This window comes from Aphis gossypii, chromosome 2, assembly GCF_020184175.1.
Source record: "Aphis gossypii isolate Hap1 chromosome 2, ASM2018417v2, whole genome shotgun sequence".
Lineage (NCBI taxonomy): Eukaryota > Metazoa > Arthropoda > Insecta > Hemiptera > Aphididae > Aphis > Aphis gossypii.
In genome coordinates this window covers 83,501,786-83,521,557 of record NC_065531.1, presented here as the reverse complement: position 1 = coordinate 83,521,557, position 19,772 = coordinate 83,501,786, and the positions used below count along the sequence as shown (strand labels likewise).

General features: G+C 26.0%; 3 long non-coding RNA genes across 4 annotated transcripts; 2 read left to right on the top strand and 1 right to left on the bottom strand.

The window, feature by feature from the left end:
* Positions 1 to 3,492: 3,492 nt before the first annotated feature.
* LOC126549974 (uncharacterized) lies at positions 3,493 to 11,517 on the bottom strand. 2 transcript variants are annotated; one of them, XR_007603948.1, is made up of 3 exons: positions 11,306 to 11,517; positions 5,298 to 5,515; positions 3,493 to 5,230 (listed from the first exon to the last, which is right to left on the bottom strand). It is a non-coding gene; the product is annotated as an uncharacterized LOC126549974 (long non-coding RNA). The 2 variants fall into 2 exon arrangements; XR_007603949.1 differs by lacking the exon at positions 11,306 to 11,517 and having other exon boundaries at positions 3,493 to 4,935; positions 5,003 to 5,230; positions 5,298 to 5,923.
* Positions 5,956 to 9,094, top strand: LOC126549976 (uncharacterized). Its single transcript, XR_007603951.1, has 3 exons — positions 5,956 to 6,262; positions 8,355 to 8,563; positions 8,644 to 9,094. It is a non-coding gene; the product is annotated as an uncharacterized LOC126549976 (long non-coding RNA).
* Positions 11,518 to 11,860: 343 nt separating the features above from the next.
* Positions 11,861 to 16,128, top strand: LOC126549975 (uncharacterized). Its single transcript, XR_007603950.1, has 2 exons — positions 11,861 to 12,617; positions 15,977 to 16,128. It is a non-coding gene; the product is annotated as an uncharacterized LOC126549975 (long non-coding RNA).
* Positions 16,129 to 19,772: the final 3,644 nt, after the last annotated feature.

Genomic DNA, 19,772 nt, shown 5'->3' with positions numbered 1-19,772 from the left:
CTTTTATAACTACATCAACACAAACATTAAAGTCTATTTACTATTCGCTACGTATAACATATTAAGTATAGATAGTGTTGTAATTTTGTAGAAAGATGAACTATCTTAATTTGTGCTTTGCCTAAACTATAATGACCCACACACTATAAATTGTATTATTGCCTATACAGAATCCCTCACAAACGGTACCACGGTCTTAGATTATTTATTTATCTTAGAACCAGTATAGTGTATCTGATGTTTTGCAGGAGAGGAGGTGAATGAAAAAACTATAACAAATTAAATTGTTTTGAATTTTGTGAGGTTTTTACAATGATTATACATTTTGTTACATTTTTTGTAAAAAATTGTATATAATTTTGTACGATTATAGTATAAAAGTTTAAGCTTGTAAATATTTATCTTTTTTAAAACTATAAATGTAAAGGTATGCACTTTTTGTTTTAATGTTTTGGCAACTTAGCCAAAAGCCTAGTATTTTGTTCTTTAATTCTTTGATCATTTTACTGTATGTAAAAATAATACAACGATAATACAAATCACAACACTTCAACAGTTGAACAGTCATTCCACGATCGATCTATACAGACTACAAATTAACTGCCAAACTATCTACTACCTAGACATTTCAACACTGACAATATAATTATGAAAAACTCTAACCAAATTTGAATATGTACAAGTCTGTTGGAAAGATGAAAATTTTAAGGTATAGTTATAGCGATCGGTATCATATAATGTGGGTTGGCGGCTACAGACCTGCAGACTGCAGTGTAGTGCTGTACTGTTGGTCAGTTGTTCAGTTGTGTACGTCATATACCATACGATGCCATATAGAAATCTAATACTAATAGTAATAGTTACATTTTTGACGTTCTAAACGGGCTACGGGGAACGAATTTTAATTTATAATTATTTTATTCGAAACAATATTATAGTTAACAGGACGCTTCATCTGTATCGGATTGTATGTGCTGTCTCCGTTTTACCACGGTATATTATATAATAATAATATACCGTGGTTTTACAAACGTACAAGTGGTACAACATAGTAAAAACCATTTTACGCGAGCAAGAACCACTAGGGATGTAATTCAAATTAAGCAACCAAATTTTCACACTAAAAAGAAGAGACTTTGGACTGTATAACATCGTTTCTAATTTTTTGATATCACTAATTCAAAAAAAGTTTTCATTATTTCAAAATCCATTACCTATTTTTGTGTTTGAATAACTCTTTTTTGTAATTCTGATATTAAAAAAATAAAAATATGTTGCATATCTAGTCCAAAATCTTCTCTTTTTAGTGTGAAAATTTGATTGCTCAATTTGGACTACAGCCTGAGTGGTTCTTACCCGTGTGATACGGTTTTTATTATTTTATACATTTGTCAGACGGAGACAACACATATACGGGTGTGAAGTCCTTTTAACAATACACACTAGTTCAGTTATTATTTGTAATTACTTTAAATTATTGTGTCGTATTTCTATATATTTGATTGTTTAACTGCAATTTCCGGGTAGGGGTTACAAACCCCTACCCACCCCTTCGAATTTCCTCATCTACAATTTTAATGTACCTAATAATTATGTAATACAATTAAAAATTTAAATCATAAACAATTAAACAATATTTATTAAAACTGTTTGAAAATTATAGTAATATTATGAATTTGTACGTTTCAATTGAAGTTTTTTATAAATACTCATGTATTATGTATTCATATATGGTCAATAATATAACTTAATAAATAATAACATTTATAGCAAACCATTAATACAGATAGTTCAAAACTAACATTCACATGAATACATAATTATCGCTCTGAACTGTAGAGTAGATTTTGGTCTATAATTACTACAAAGTTTTTTATCATCAGATTTATAAGGTGAAACAATTATAGTTTATTTGTAAATAGGGGGATAGACTCCTGTTGTGAGAGAACAATTAAAAATTATAGCTAGTGGTATAGATAGTTTATAGTAGGAGGTTACAGTATTTTTTTAAAATTAGATTTGTTATACTATATTTATTAAATGAAGAAACATTTGTAGTATTCTTAATTAAGGTATTTATTTCAATTAGTTCAATAGGATTAAGACAAATTAAATTATTTGTGACAGTTATTGTTTAGATTATTCCATCTTAATTTATTAACATTTTTAGAATTAATATTCTCACGAATATTTTTTCCAATATTTACATAGTATTTATTAAATTCATTTAATATTTCATTTTTGTCAATAACCATGGTATTTAAATTATTTTTATATACGGAATTTATAGGAAGTGAAAGTTTCTTAGTGCTAACAGTTGCCGTATTTATTAAATTTCATGTTGTTTTAGTATTTTTGCATGATAAATCGGATTGTTTTTTAAAATATGAATTATTATATTAGTTTGATAAGTATATATTTCTGTATTTTATGTAATGTTATTTTAATTTATCAATGAAAGGGGCTTTAAGTTTTTATGTGTGTACTTTTTGTTTAAATCTAATTGAGCACTAGACATTTATGGTTTTACCTATTTTATTTGGTTTTTTTTTTTTAATGAATTTTTTAAATAGATTATACAGTAGTAGAGAATTCAATTAATTTATTTATTTTATTACTAAAAATATTTAACAAGACTTCCACATTTCGATCAGTTAGTAATTCCTATGATTTTATTAAGATATTGAAATAATATTATATAATATGTAGTGAAGTTTTATATTTGTTTATTTTTATTAGGTAGTCTCCTTACCAAAGTAAAAATTATTTGGATCATAAAAACAATTAAACTACAGATAATGATCTCTAATATTAGTTTTTGAAGTATAAGATAATATATCAATTAGGTATTTGGTTAGATACATTTTTAAACATTAATACCTACATTATTTAGTATTTTCATTCACTCCAGTCTAATCATTTGAACAGGATACAAAATTATATGCTAAAATATTTAAATATTTTGATACCTTTACATTATAATTTAAAATGTCAATATCTATATATAAAATATTTTCGCTTACTGCATGTAATGTATAGTACAATATACTTTAGTGTTACATTTGTGTGCAATAAAAATAACACGGTAATGATATTATAGTATTATACAGTCCAAGAGCCATATTTAAAAATTATTAAAACCTTTATTGTTTATGTTTTATTCCCGTGAAATAAATACAATGATAATTAACTACATATCAATTCTATAAATTGTAAAATAATTGAATGCAAATCGTATGTGGTAATAACCTATGACGTGTAATTCAATGCGTATGATGAGTGGTGACTGCAGAAATAGATAATAATATATTGTAATGCTTGTGCTTTTTGTTTTTCGTAAAAAAAAAATTAAAACTCATATTATTTTGTTTTTTTTTTACGAAACTCGTGGTGTCTCGTGAACATACGTATCCAAAATAACGAATAAATCACTCCTGTTGTCTATAGTGTATTTTATTTATAAAATATTAAATATTTTAATGCGTGTATGTATTCAGTATAAATGTACAGGTATATACACCTATATATATACATATATATCAACATTATATACGTGCAAATAGCGCATAAATATACAATAAAAAACACACCGTTCGCATAATTCGTTGGAAACAAAACGTAATAACCCGCCGACCAACCGACCGATGATATATTATTCAAAGGTTACCGTAGTAACTGCGGTAGACGGACGGACACCGCCTTGTGTGCGGTCTATTTATTCGCCTATGCTTTTTCACGACGTTTTTTCGCTTTTTTTGGCATCTTTGACATCTTCAAAGGATGGTTTTCTTTTTATCCGTTTAATAATAATAATGCAAATGTTCGTTGGTAGTCGTTGTCTTTGTCTGGGTTTTGTTTTAATTAACGTTTTTGCCGTCCTATCGCTCGGACGAAACGCCATATCTCGCGGACCCGCGGTAGGTACCTACCTATCTATTTATACTGTATTTTATATTGTTATCATTATATGTAGTATATTATACAGTATAATACGTAAACTAGAACGAAAAAGGGTAGTTTTGTTTATATAATATGTCGCACAGCTGCTGCCGCCGAACTGAAACGATGACGACGATACGTAGGTCCGAGGTAGTTATCACATAAAGGACGGGCGGACCGAGACCCACCGTGTCGTCACGATAGCGCTATCAGAGTTTTTCGTACGAATTCAAATAATAGTCGAGACGCAAACTCCGACTTCATATTATTACAAAATGCCAACTCAGTTGACTTCATTATAGTTAAGAGGATCCTGCAACTCGAGTTGTAATATAAGTCGTGAATACACTGAATCGGTGATAAATACGATAAAAACGTTGTAGTTATATAATATAACATTCAGTTCGTCCGTCGCAGACCATTATTATTATTACTACGAGAAGCTCGGATTTCAAGATGCGAAGTGCATTAAATTTTGTGTGTGATCTGGAAAATGTATTTAAATTTCTTACGTAATTCGTTTCATGCGACAGATACATCAAAAGTAAACTTTTACTTTGCGTTTTATTGAATTTTTCTATGTTATTCCATTGTTACACACTTTGTAGGTGTTTTCATCTAACTGCATAATATCAATCTATTTCTCGAGCGTTTTGTTTGAATGAAAAAATTCAAAATATTATATCAGGAACTAGGAAGTATTGCATGGTCGAGTAAATGTAATTTTTTAATTTTCTTTTGAAAAGTTTAGTATTTTTTTATTTTTATTATTGTTAATTTAGCTACACAGGAGTTAAAAAATATCGAAAGTTTAACTATATTATGCGATGCAAACGCTATTTTGAAAAAAGATGCGGGAGAAATACTGGCTGCGCAACAACTAGCCAACCGCGAACGACAAGAGAAAAAAGGTAATTCGTTATTACTTATTACAGTTATTACTGATCAAAAGGTCGCCATGCGACGATCGGCTCATCGATACAATCAATTCTTTTTCTTAAGAAAAATATATTATATCGTTGATTTAAATCAGTAATAGCTGTAATAAGTAATAACGAATTACCTTTTCTCTCTTGTCGTTCGCGGTTGGCTAGTTGTTGCGCAGCCAGTATTTCTCCCGCATCTTTTTTCAAAATAGCGTTTGCATCGCATTCGCCTTTTGGCTCGTCCTCGACGACGGCTTCTGCCGTATCGAAGATATCAATGGCCACCAGGGTTGGCGCTGACAAACCTTCCGGCGCGTCTCCGCCGCCATGCAACGATCGGCTCATCGATACAATCAATTCTTGTTCTTAAGAAAAATATATTATATCGTTGATTTAAATCAGTAATAACTGTAATAAGTAATAACGAATTACCTTTTTTCTCTTGTCGTTCGCGGGGGGCTAGTTGTTGCGCAGCTGGTATTTCTCCCACATATTTTTCCAAAATAGCGTTTGCATCGCATTCGCCGTCCTCGCCGACGGCGTCTGCCGTATCAACGACCCCGAGGGTTAGAGCCAGCAAACTTTCCGTCACGTTTCTGCCGCTCGTGGTAGCGATTGTGGTGTTGATGTGGTGTCTTTAATATCTAAAACTTTATCGGTAGTAAATGATATTATCGTCAGACCTAAAAAATCCATTTTATTGAGTTTTTTTTTTAATGTTCAAACTTAATGCGTAAACGTCTCAAATTTGCAAATGCGAATCAATTCGATCGGAATATTATTTTGGTACCCTAGAAACCCCCTGACAACGAATACAACGTCGTTTATTATTATTGGCCAGCAATAACGTTCATCCATTCTGAGCGGCTGACACAATAATTTGGATAGATCTAGTCTTTTGAGTCAATTTGATCCTTTTTACCATATAGCTCTAAAACCAAAATTGACTAAATGATAATGCGTTAAAATTTTGATTCAAACAATTGAATTTTTCATCAATCATCTTTATAATTGTATGAACTGTCAAGAAATTTCAAGTATTTTTAGGTTTTTAGACAATATTAAATCATTTAAATTTATTATAAAAAAAAAACTTGAAATTGCATGACAGTTCATACAATTCTAGAATGATAGTTGAAAAATGCAATTGTTTTAATCAAAACCTTACCTTAGCTGCTCCTTATCTTTATTCCTTTAAGTGTTAATTTTAATGAATTAAAAATTAAAATTAAATTTCAACATTTTGACAGTTTTAGAAAGAAACAACATAAATGGAAATTTATATAATAATGACATTGATATTGAAAATGTTTATTTGGATATATTAAATGATGTTAATATGAATACAAGTGTGATAGAAGTTCAATCTACATGTGATACAAACAATAGCATAAATGGTAACTTGTTAATTATAATTAAAAATTTTTAGAAGTATCTGTGGCAGCTCATACTATTTTGCATAAAAATACATGAACTTTCCAAAAAAATTACCTAAAATAAATTATTAAATTTTTATTATAAATTATAATTGATCATTATGTATATTATAGACTATAATTTAAAATAGTTTATTAAAAAATAAAAGGTTGTAAAGCTTTTCATGATTACAAGTACTTTCTATTAACAATTTGATATTTTGTGATATTACTATATTAGCTATTTTGGTACTTAAGTTATGTATTTATATTTATTTTTAATTTTTACCACACATTCACACATGTAATATGATGCAATTAATCACATACTTGTTCTTTCAACTTTTTGTATTTACATATTATGTTGGTTTGATTATACCTATCACTGATAATTCAACAAAAAAGGCAGGTGTAAATAGTAACTGCTCTGGTTCTGTATACTAACGCTGGTATAGAATGTAACTCATCGATATCGTATTATCGTAATTGAGTAGATTACTGCAGTGATTAATTAATAGGTAGGTATATCAAGTTTGAATTGGATCTTTTTCGTTTATTCACTATACTACTACTTTTTTTGGTTTTTTCATTATTTTACCATTACTCGATAAATGTTCTTTTGCTATAAAAACTGTGTATTATTTTATCACTCTGAAAGAACGCTTTTTTTTTACCCGTAACGAATTATAATAAAGAGTCATAATAATCATCGTACGATTATTAATATTATTTTAACATAACCACGGTTGTAAATAGACAACAATGACATAACCACAGTTATTATCATCTATCACGGTCTTAGAAGATAAGAGCGGACAACTTAAAATGTTCCGTTTATTTGTGCGAAAACATTGTGGTCCATCTATATTCGATATAAAACGATTTAGGATCCTCATTCTCTATAGAATGTGTGCATTTCCAAAGTCATATTAAAAGTTTAAAAAAACAAAAATGTGTTTTTCCTAAAACAATTTTAGAAATGAGTAGTTATTTAAGAAACAACAACCTTGTAGAAGTCTATCCATACATTGATATTGCATTGAGAATGATACTTTGTACTCCAGCTACAAATTGTTCAGCTGAACGATCTTTCTCTACACTAAAGAGAGTTAAAAGTTATTTAAGATCAACAATGAAAGATGAAAGACTGAATGCATTAGCTATTCTCAACATAGAATCGGAAATAACAAGAGAATTAGACTACAAAGATATTATTGAAGAGTTTGCCAATATAAACAGTCTAGAAAAAAATTATAATTATTGTATCTACCTACCATTTATATTCAGTTTTGTAAATTTTTTGTTTTGCAATGTATAATATGTTGTTAAACCTAGATTTTAGTAATAGTAATAAAAACATGACAGATTGAAAAATTAAAGCTTACGTAGTTACGTAATACACAATTATAACTAAAAAAAAGTTATTGAGAAAAATCAAAATAGTGAATTTTTTTTTGGAGGGGGGAGGGGGCGTTAAAATATGGTTGACCCAGGGCGCAAAAATTGTAAATACGGCCCTGTCTATATCCCTTCAAAAATAGTTTTTGTACAATTTTTACAATTATTCAAATTAATATTAAGACCTTCAATTATTATCAATTAAACTTGGGGATATATTTTATATGTATTTGATTTACAATTAAAATGTATTCCTAGAGAATTACAACTAGGTATTACATTTGAGGTCATATTAGTTATGTTCAAAGAATTTTTAATAAGTATTGTTACGCCATCTGATTTATTTAAAATGTCTAAGAAATGAAACGTTTTATATCCAACAATATGTCAATATCTATATTAAAATCAGTAATAAGCCAAATTATTACCAGAACAATAAAATCAAAACGACGTGAAAAAAACTACAATATTATAGAATAATAAGTTCATCAAACTGTAGCTTAATGCTACATAATATATAATTATTATCATTATGCTTATCATTTATATAAATGAGTTTTGACTCTTGTCAATGTTGATATTCTTTATGATGTATAGCTCTAATTTATGTTAATATTTTTTTCAAGAGTAATGCACTACAAGTAATTGATATTTATTTTTAATTGATCTGTTCTAGTATACAACTGAACTTATTATAAATCGATATTTTTTCTGTCTCATGATGTTCTATGACAGAGATTGCAAACCTTTTTGTAACAATGGCAATGTATCAAATAAAATACTTAGATTGGATTTTATTTTCTCTACAGTGTATTAAACCATTTTGTTTGCTCATTCCTACAAATCATCAAAAATATATTAAGACATCAAAAGTATAAATTATGCGTAAGTATATTATAAAAGTTACGTAATAATCAATGGTTTTTAATGATTTTTTTTATTTTTTTTTTGATCTTTTACAACAGTTTTACATAAAAATCTAACTATGTATAGTATAGTAAGTACGGCGTCGGCGTGTTACTTGAATCGAACTTGCATCATAAAAGCGGACAGCGACATGATGCAAAACCACTAATAATTCAGTAGGCAGGTATTTTTCAGAAGACGAAAAACGTCTCATTTATGCACAGACCATAATGGCTTTATATTTTCGATGAGTCATTTTTGATATGAAAAAATTTAAAAAATCAATCATTTTTATAGTGAAATTAAGGTAGACATTTTTTTTGTTCGGCATATTGCATAACAATCGGCCAAATTAGCTATTCCCTCTATTATCTTATTTTCATACAAAAAACACATGTTGTAATGTTTTTTGAAACATCTGAATAATAGTGTCTACAATGGACAATGGTATCTCTATATAGTGATACATACAGTAAAATGAGAGCCACTATTGTCATGGGTACTCCCAATGTACAGACATTTTTACTTAATCAAGGGTTGTACATTTTGAACATTATTTTTTATCTTCCACTAGAAGCATGACAATCGTAACACTAATTTCAAATGACTTATCAACTCGGACATTGTAGTGAAATTTTTTGCAAATACTATGTTCGCGTGAAAAAAAGAAATCTCTGCGTGTCTCTGGTCTCGTGCTCACCCTATCACGAGCCCTGAAAACGGTTTGGTACTTTTTATGGATTTATTTTAAAACTAAAAATACGAATAAAACTTTGTTAACCGACATTCATATTATACTTAGGTCGGTCAAAAAACTTTTTTCTATATTTTTCAATTTTTTGAGTATTTTTTAGCATTTTCGGGTAATTGCATTTATTTTTTAGTGTGCATATAATATAGTCCATTGCAAGAGTTTTTAGAAATAATAATTCTATTTATATAGAATATATATATTATATTGTATATTAGTATTTTAAATCAAAATATTATTTTGAATTTATTGAAAAATTTACTTTTCATTGATCATATCCTATTTGTAACTTTAAAATCGAATGATTAATTTTAGTTATACGTATACTCTTCAATATATTAATTGTTTCAAACTGTGAGGTTTTCTGATATATTTTTAAATTTTTATGATAGAAAAAGTAACACAGTCGATACAAATTTTAAATGAGCTTATTAATAATTTCAAAACTATTTTATACATAGATTATCAAGTCATTATGCTATAACGATATTATTAGTTAAATTACTTTTATTATTATTACCTACCTATCATACATGTTCAATACATTTTAAATACTTAAATCTTAAATATTAACTCTTGGGATAAACTTTTGGTAAAGAATAAACATATTTTCTTTCATTATAACTACGTATCTGGTTATTTCTAATTTTTCGATGTGGGGTATGGGGTTCTAAAATTCTTACTTTATCCTGATTAGAATTAATCAATTTATTACTATATTTGGTATTATAATTGATAAGTACCCACTATACCCAACTATATTTAACACATTTTAAATTGTTATATATATATTTATTAAATATTATATCAATTTAAATAGTTACGTACCTATTATAACTTCACAGCGTATAAACAGTATGTTATGGGAAAAAAACACGCATAATATAATACTAATAATAATATATTATATATATATATATATTGTACTTTTTGTCCCCTAACGCATACAGTCGTGTTCATTAAGCATTAATATAAATGCCGGGACACGTTGTTCGCCCTGTCATGAATATTCTTTCCTTTGAGTAATAATAATATTTTATATCACACCTTTTGCTGTATAACACATCTAAAACGTATTCAACGAAACAAGAAGTATAACACATATTAATATATTTTTTTTCATACAAACTATAAAGAAATAAACCAGTTGTTGCTAAGTTCTTTTTTAACAAAGAAAAATATGATAATTTAGACAACTAGGTAGGTATAACGCCTACAAATATTTGTTTGTTCGAAGATGTTTAATAAAACAAACATCGAAGAACAATCATAAGATATTTAAACATAATAATATTATATGCTATTTTTCATGTCAATTATATTGTTTTCGTAAATGTAATAAATATTGTATATTTTTTTTTTTTTTTGAAAACATTTATATATTCTTAATACACGAAAAACACATTTTTAACACCTGCTTATATTCAGTTCACACATTCGTCGTGCAAGGAAATATTGATGAAATTATTAAAAAACTATGTCACATACATTTTATTTTATTAATTATTGAATAATTTTTCATGCTTAAGGAACTTATAAAATATTATGTCTGTTATACTGATAAAAACTGTAAAAAATGAATTATTAATATTCAACAGGTGCAGGTACACACTAAATTTAATAAATTTCTACTACTCTGTGGTTCTATCCATATTAAGATTGTCATTTTTATGGAAAAAAACCATTAGATATTCATGTGTTTGAAAAATTAAAAAAATTAAAAACATTTTAACATACATATAACATAATATTTTAAAAATGTACCTATATATCATTATTATTTCAATAGATTTAAATGGTATTCTGTAAGAAATTTTAATTAAAATGTCTCATTGGTATTTATCTTTTTATCGTGTACAATTTTTAAATTATTATATAATGAATAAATCGTTGACAATTTACCCATACTTATGGGCTATGTACTATATTCTACATCATGCGCTGTTGTACAAAAATAAAAATTTTCTTACCTCACGTCTGTACAGTAATAAATATCATGGACTTTTATTAGTAAACACAATGTAATAATACCACAAGTTTTGTTGGAATGATTTAATGTTTGAAATTTTTATATATTTTTACTCAACTACTGATCTATTCATGACGTGTATAAGTATAATATATAGTATATACATTATTTATATGTATATACTTCCACACTTTACAGCGTTTTATTACATTCATTTGTTCTCATTTTATCTATAATTGTATAGGTAAACAGATAGTTAATAGTCATAAAAAATTATTTATTCTTCATAATATAGCTGTTATTATGACCACTCATCACGTACGAGTGAGTGAGTGTAGGTTATATAGGTACCAACTACTGAAATATTGCATTAAAAAAATGTATCGTTTTGCAACCGTAAACAAGGCACACCACACACCACCAATAACAGAAACGAATCATACTATAAATTCAATGATAACAATAATTTTTATTTATATTATTATATTAATCATATATAAAGCGTCGTTTAATCCAATGTTTTAGGTTTTTATTTTAACTTTAGTGAAGTAAAATATTCTAGCAAGTCGTTAAAACGAAAACGAACATTTTATTTAGATGAGGTGATTTTTTCCAAGCTTGAGATTTTAATATCATCGGTTTATCGCTTAAATGAGTTATGTATAGATAGGTACCTGCCAATATATTATATATTCATAAAACAATTACAGCAGTATTATGTATAGGATAGGTAAATGGAAGGCAAAGCATATAGGTATATTATAGGTGGAAACCGAACAAAAATTGGGGATAAAACATCATCCGTGAGGATAGCCTATATAATATTATCATCGTCGAAGTCGTCGTCGTCGTCATCGTCATCATTATTATCATCGTCATCGTCGTCATCAGCATAATAATATATAATATTATGTGTGTGGCGGCGGTGTTTAGGTATTGTTAAATGTCATCTGTACCGTAGGTATACACCATACACGCACATACACCTTTATATTATAATAGTATGTATACCTGTCACAGCTGTTAATTAGTGACATATTGTTTAGCTTTTTTTCTTCTATACAGTAGAAATCGAATGGAACGCATTCGGTTGTTCACTGTCTCACGGATAGCACACCCATTTCCTCAAACCGTAGGGAATAATATTGCATTCGTGTACACCTATCTGAAATATTATAAATACCTGACATCGGTGCAAGGATACCTACATATGTATATGCATATTTTTTGTTCACTATTAACAGAGGTATTCACTTTTTCGACCACTATTAATCAAGCAGTGTTCGTGAAAACAACGAAATTATCATACTACGGTGAGCATATAAATTTAATATCGTACGCAATAACATAATTATTACCTAATTTTTATACATTATCTTATATTTTAATTTATTAATTAAAATTATTTTTCAATTACCTTTACAGTGTGTAATTAAATTTTAAAATAAAAATTATTTATTTATAAGTAAGATCGTTGAGATTTCTTACAATACTATTGCTTGTAAATTATAAGTATATGTTAATTAATATATAAATTATTTTTTAGTTGGTATGTACCTATTTAAATACGAGAAAAAGTTTTCATAACTTACTGATTATTGGCCGACTAAACTAAACATTTAATCAACACGAATATTTTTATTATTTTAAGGAAATTATAATCAATATTAAAATTTATCACTTTTAACTACATACATTATACATGTACGTACGAATTCTTCTGTAATAAGTAATTACTACAAAATTGAATTTGTTAAAAAAATCTATAATCAGCGTGATCGCAGTTTCATTTATAATGTACATATAAAATTATTTAAATATTGTACAACACTAGTCATACATTTTTATTTATGAGTAGGTATGACTAATACATATGAGCGCATTATTTATTTATAATTGTGTACATACAATATATTTTATGCTGCTCATTGACATTTGTAAGCTAATTTATATATTTTTTTAAGTATACATACATAGATACTGTGATTTTAACATTTTTATTCTTTTATAAAATAAAATGTACGCTACTGTAATACTATGTTTATTATTCAAACAATTATCTATATCGAGTCTCAAACTAAGCTAGCAATAGTATTATTATTAGGTATTGGCTATATATATATCAATTGGTGTAGAGTTATTGTAAGACTTGAAGTTTTGGCCAAAATACCAAAAAATAATTATTTAAGTTAGATAATATTTTGTTGAATTGATAAATTTAATTTCAGTAAGTAAACAAATTAATTTAATGTATTTAAATAGAGATAGTTCAATAACATTTAAATTTTTAAGTTAAGTAGATACAAATAATCAGTTGGTATCTATGTAAAGTAAAAATAATTAGTAATATTCAAATCACAAATTAATTATTTGGAAGGAAATAGTAAATGGCTAACATCTGGATCTTAGGAGCGATAATATTATGTACAGATGTATTACACACATAATACAAAATATGAACGTTAAAAAATTATCTTAGTTTAGTAAGCTTTGATTAGTTAATACGAATAATTGACCGTGAAAGTTTGAAAAGTGATTCATATTGCATCTGTCTATACTCTGTAATAATATTATAATCTATTGATTATTGCTCAAAACTACTGAGAATTGGTCATAGATTTTTTTTTTTTTTTTTGTGAATCGTACTGGGAATTATTAATGTTGTAAACTATATGTACTTTAATAGAATAATAAAAAAAAAAATCAAAATAAAATAAAAGTATAAAGAGGAAACTGGTAGACGTTATAATATATGACGGATAAATGAGATGCTATTCACAAACGTTTATTATTGCTGTGAATTGCCCGTTAAGTGGACCCGCACCATAGACACCGGCATCCACACATTCACATATTATGAAACCTTCACGTACTACATGTATCCTATAGATATATGTATGTAACGTACAACGTGTTATTTAATATTAATTTGTACGCATTGGCCCTTTAACGAACGGCATCCTGTTATATTATACTGCTGCAGGCATCGGTCCCTGCTCGCCATTAATTTTCAATTCCCTCGTCCCTCATAGAAAATATTTTTAAGAATCGTATATTGGGATAAACGATTACAATCACACCGCACAGGGGCCATCATAATTCATATTATATTATGTTATTATATATTTAAATCAAAACCCACTAAATATTATATTGTAATAATAAACGCGCGTATACAATAAAAGTACTATGATTAAGGCACTATCTATAATCATAAAACGCATACAAAATGTTTTACGCGTATAAATACAGTGAAAAAAATTTCTCAAAATTATTTTTTTGATTTTACTACTGTTTTATTAACGTCAGTATGACATACATTTTTTTTTTTTAATTAAAAATGGCCTATATATTATACTTGTTGGTATAACAGTAAATAAAATTTGTTATGATTTAAGTTTATTTAAAACTTTGTGACATAATTCATGTAGTAAAAATATAATCAATATTGTATTGTCAAAAAAAAAAAAATAATAATAATTACAATCGATTATGTAACACTTTGATACAAGCAACTTTTTATTTTATAGTTTACAATTGTTAGAAAATTTAACTGAACGAAATATTGATTAAAAATACATAATTTTAATTTTAATCTACCAGTAAAAAAAAAATTATAACTTACCTTAAATATACAATTTTAAATGTAACTATTTCAGAACATGCTTTTGTAAACACTATATAAGTATCTACCTATATGAATATAATTATATAAAATTTGTATTGCATACGTGTACAGTTTCAATATTTTGACAATTTTATTCATACTTTTGTTACTTTCTACGTTAATTTGCATAAGGTTTTTTTTTTGTACATATGTTAGAATATAGCTGAACACAAACAGATTCTTTGGCACACGGTGCTATTGCCGACTTCTATGCACGCTGTTATGTTACTAGTTACTACATTCGTTTACAGTTAATAAGGTCAATTATTTGTCATCTGCTGCAGTTTAAATTATGGCCCTTTGCTCGAAAGACTATTATAATCACTTATTATATCGTACGTCATCAGTTATAGTTATTATACTGTTGATTTTAGGTTTTTTAAATCTAAATACTGTCCAGCCAAAAAAAATATGTTTATAAACTATAGGAATAAGTCTTATGTATATATGATTAATAGTTATTCGCCAGAAGTATAACCATAGTAAATAATATTATCCACATATTATTATTATTATAGATAATGTACCTAACTGTACAAAATATTAATCTAATAAGTTATAACTTATAGTTACTGTTATTATTATATTAAGTTTTAATCGTGTACCTTTTGGATTTTCATTTTAACGTAGGTATTTCAAAAAGTAGGTAGGAAATTGAAAAAAAGAATACATTTGTTTGTTCGTATAAAATATATTAATCAAATAGTTCGATACAATTCCGTGTTTACTTTGAACACTCTGCATTTATACATCTGTTACAACAAGAGTTTTAGCAAACTGCAGTCGTATATTTCTGTAAACACTTTTACGACCTTACAAGTTTCAACTTTTTAAGTAATTAAAAATCTTTAATATTTTTAATAAAGTATTGAGAAATAATAATTGTGTTTTAGTCATTTATGGGTAGTTGTATAGAAACGTTTTACATGTCAAATTTGGTTACATAAAAAAAATAACACGCCGCTACAATTTGTCAATATATAATTGAACCTTTTTTGCTTGCAGGTTTTCGAGCATCAATTATAATTACGTGACAACAAGGAGTATACAATAATATGCATTTTGGCAACTATTGTATATTTATTGACAGAAGTCTAGAGATTAGAGTGCTAAGTAGTAGCGCCAACGGTGAATTGAATTTAAATATGTCACCTGCGTACTACTGCTTACCACTCTGGCCTCCTAATTACGTCTTACGAATAAATCCAAAAAAAAAAAGAATTGTACAAAGTTGATTATCTACTTATTTTTTTATAACTATATAACTGCGTATAACTTTATATATGATATATACACAAAATAACTTTTATTCCTGTAAATTTAAGTATGGAATTAATGTTATAAATGTAATCATTATTTATATTTTTTTTACTACTAAATTTTTCAACTATAAGAAATAATAAAATGTAACTTGGTTTTTTTTTTTTTAAACCAACAGCGTATAATTTATTAAATAGTAATTATATAGATTTATCTATATAGGCTGTATTATAGTTGTCTTTAATTATAATATTGTATACAAATTTAATTGGTACATTTAATATACAAAGAATAAAGATCTATTGTTATGTAGACATTTATGTGGATTATTTAAACTTTTAACAGAACGTTTGTTATAAAAGCTATTTTATTTTGAAATATTCATATGATTTTGGAAATTTTAACCTATGAAATTAGTCTATTTATTTATTGTATTAATTATAAAAATAATTTTAGTTAATTAAAAAGTATAGAAACAAAATAAATTGTTGTATAAATTTGATTTACCTATATCGAATATAATAACATACCTAATTGGTTAATTTAATGTAGGTATCTATATCATTCTATCTTATTTAAATTTAATTATATTCTTATTTCTTATTCAATATTTTAAAACGTTATTATACTTATTAGATACTTATTATAATATCTAAGCCCAATAATTATTTTTATAATTCCATTACTCTCTATACCTGGATGAAATATTATTTTTATTCCACAATTAAAATACTAAATCATATTATGAATCTTAGAATTTATCTTAGTTTAGACATTCATACTTCACTTCATAGCACATTTCAGAATCCTGCAATGTGTACTGCAGTGTATCAAATAAGATAGGTGTTAATTTAAACAGGGTGCATTGAACATTAATGAATTGATAATTCATCATACATAAGTAACTGAAAATTTCTGCTTGTTTTCATTGAATATTGATCACATAAATTATTTTTTTTATTTCTAAAATATAAAATCAATATACCTACCTTTAGTCTTTACTTATTATCTGTCTGCGTAAATAATTTTTAAAATGTGATGATTATCATTTTTAGATGGATATCTAGGTATGTGTATTTTATATATTTTATGTTGTATATCGAGTTAAAATTTTGATGATGTACGCATTTTGTATTCCTAGTGAATAAACAAAGCACCTATATTGGTTTTACACTAATATACGTGTTGTTTAAAGTTAAATGGACAAATAGACTTTATTTGGGGTATAGAAGAACAATATAATAATTATATATACTTATTTAATTATTTAATTTAGTATAACTAAAAACTATTTAAATAAAAAAAATTATTTAGTTATTTAAGTTATAGTTTATTCATTAAAAATGTCATAGAATTCTTACAGTAATATTTTAGACAGGTATTATTATTATTATTATTATTGTTTACAGTATCGCTTCATTAATCAATAAAGAAATTGCAAAAAATTACGAAATTCACGACACACGCTGGAAATATTTTTAAGCATTAAATAAGTTCCGTTATTTTTTTTATTATGAAGAAATAAACAAATATTCGATAGTTTGATTATAGTTTTGGATCATTTAGGATAGATATTGAATTTCGATTATTTTTACAGATATAATTTTATTATATCAAGTCTACAATTTCAATTAATTAGTATTAATTAAATTTAAAAATACTTTTTATTTATAAATTATAATATGCTAAATAAATGTAGTTGAAAAATAAATTAAAAACATTATTGGTCTACAAATTATTATATTAAGGGTTATTTTATTGTTTTAAATTAAAAATGTGAACAGGGAAAATTATGATTTTCATAAATTATTAGCTACATTTTAAATTCTAAGATGAATTGTTGATTTTTTAAGCTTAGTTTAAAAAAATACATTGTGTGTGTCTATCATAACTATTTCAAGCTTTTGAATCAGTGAAGATGCTTCAATCGCCCAGTTTTGGGGTTGAAGGTAATTTCTAGTAACGAATTGTACTTTAGAGGTCAAAAGCAAATTAGAATACTTTTCAAAATAACCGAGAAAAATAAAAATTGAACCAAAAGGTAAATCGATTTCATTTTGTTTATCATCATAATCAATTACGAAGTACCTACAGTTGACACCTACTATATAGATTCAGGCTGCATATATACTATATTTTTTACTATGATTACGATTATATAAAAACTAATGAATAATGTACTTATTGTACTTATGTATTATATTACTAAATATGTAATTATATTTCTTATATTTATGTATAAATATATTTTGAAAATAATTACTCATTAGTCATTAATCATAATACTCATTCTTACGAGGGAGAGTGACTTATAATTAAAAAAAAGCATATAAATATTATTACATTATTATAACGAAATGAAGCAATTAAAAATCATTTTTAGAACAAAATAAATGATTACTGATTTGAAACTAATAGACAATAGTATAGTTATCCTGCGTCGAGTTTAACGAAACGATATCTATATCCTGTCTAGTGTCCGGTCCTTTTTTTTATGAATTTCTATTAGTTTTTACAATTTTTATTTACAAAATTTTGTTCAGTATGAAATTTTTGTTACGTTGCATATATAGGTATTATGTTACATCATTCTATAATTCAAATAAAAAAAATTCTATAAAATTCTAGTTAACTAAAAAACAAACGCACACATTTTTTAAAATGTTTTAAAGTAACCGTTTATTGATTTTTATTAAACATTAAATATATACTTTATTTATGCCTTTTTATATATATTTTTTTTTCTAATGTAAATTCGTAAACGTAAATATTATTACCGACTTTATATTTTTGTATAATTGCCTAGGTATCTAATCGTTATATCAAAATACCAAAAATAAATCTATTTACTATTATTAAAATATTTAAAATAAACTAAATTACTTATTTATAGCACAAATATAGCTATTTGATAATATTTCTTAAAGGAAAAGTAATATTCAATGCTTTCATTATCTACTTCAGTCTTCAACATTATTCATTAACATTTCAGGTAAAATATACTAATGAAAAAGTAAAAGATCATATTCAATTTAATTTATTTTATAATGACAACTCGGTTTAGCAATTATTTTATTACAGCAGGTTATAAAAGAGTCAATGTTAATTTAAATAATTTTTGCTAAGAAAAATATATCATATAGCCATATAGGTGTTTCCTATAAACACAACCTAATTTTATTTGATTTAATCATGGATGAAACTGAAAATTTATCACAAATATAAAGCCAAAAGTTGCAAGAATAAACATTTTTTAAATAAAGCGAAAAAGTCAGTCAGACGTATTATTGTAAGTTAGAGGTTTTGAGTATGCATTATTCATATGCATAATATGAATGGATGTGTTTAATTTTAATCGCTTATATTTTAATTCAATTATAAATCATTACATGTAACATGTAAGAAAAACGATTCTGAGCAGACATGGTGTATCAAAATATACATTTCTAAGGATAGCTAATTATTAATTAATAATTATACCTATATATTTATATAAGTTATTTATTTTTCTGTAAGTAGTAATACAGTGAGTAATTTGAAA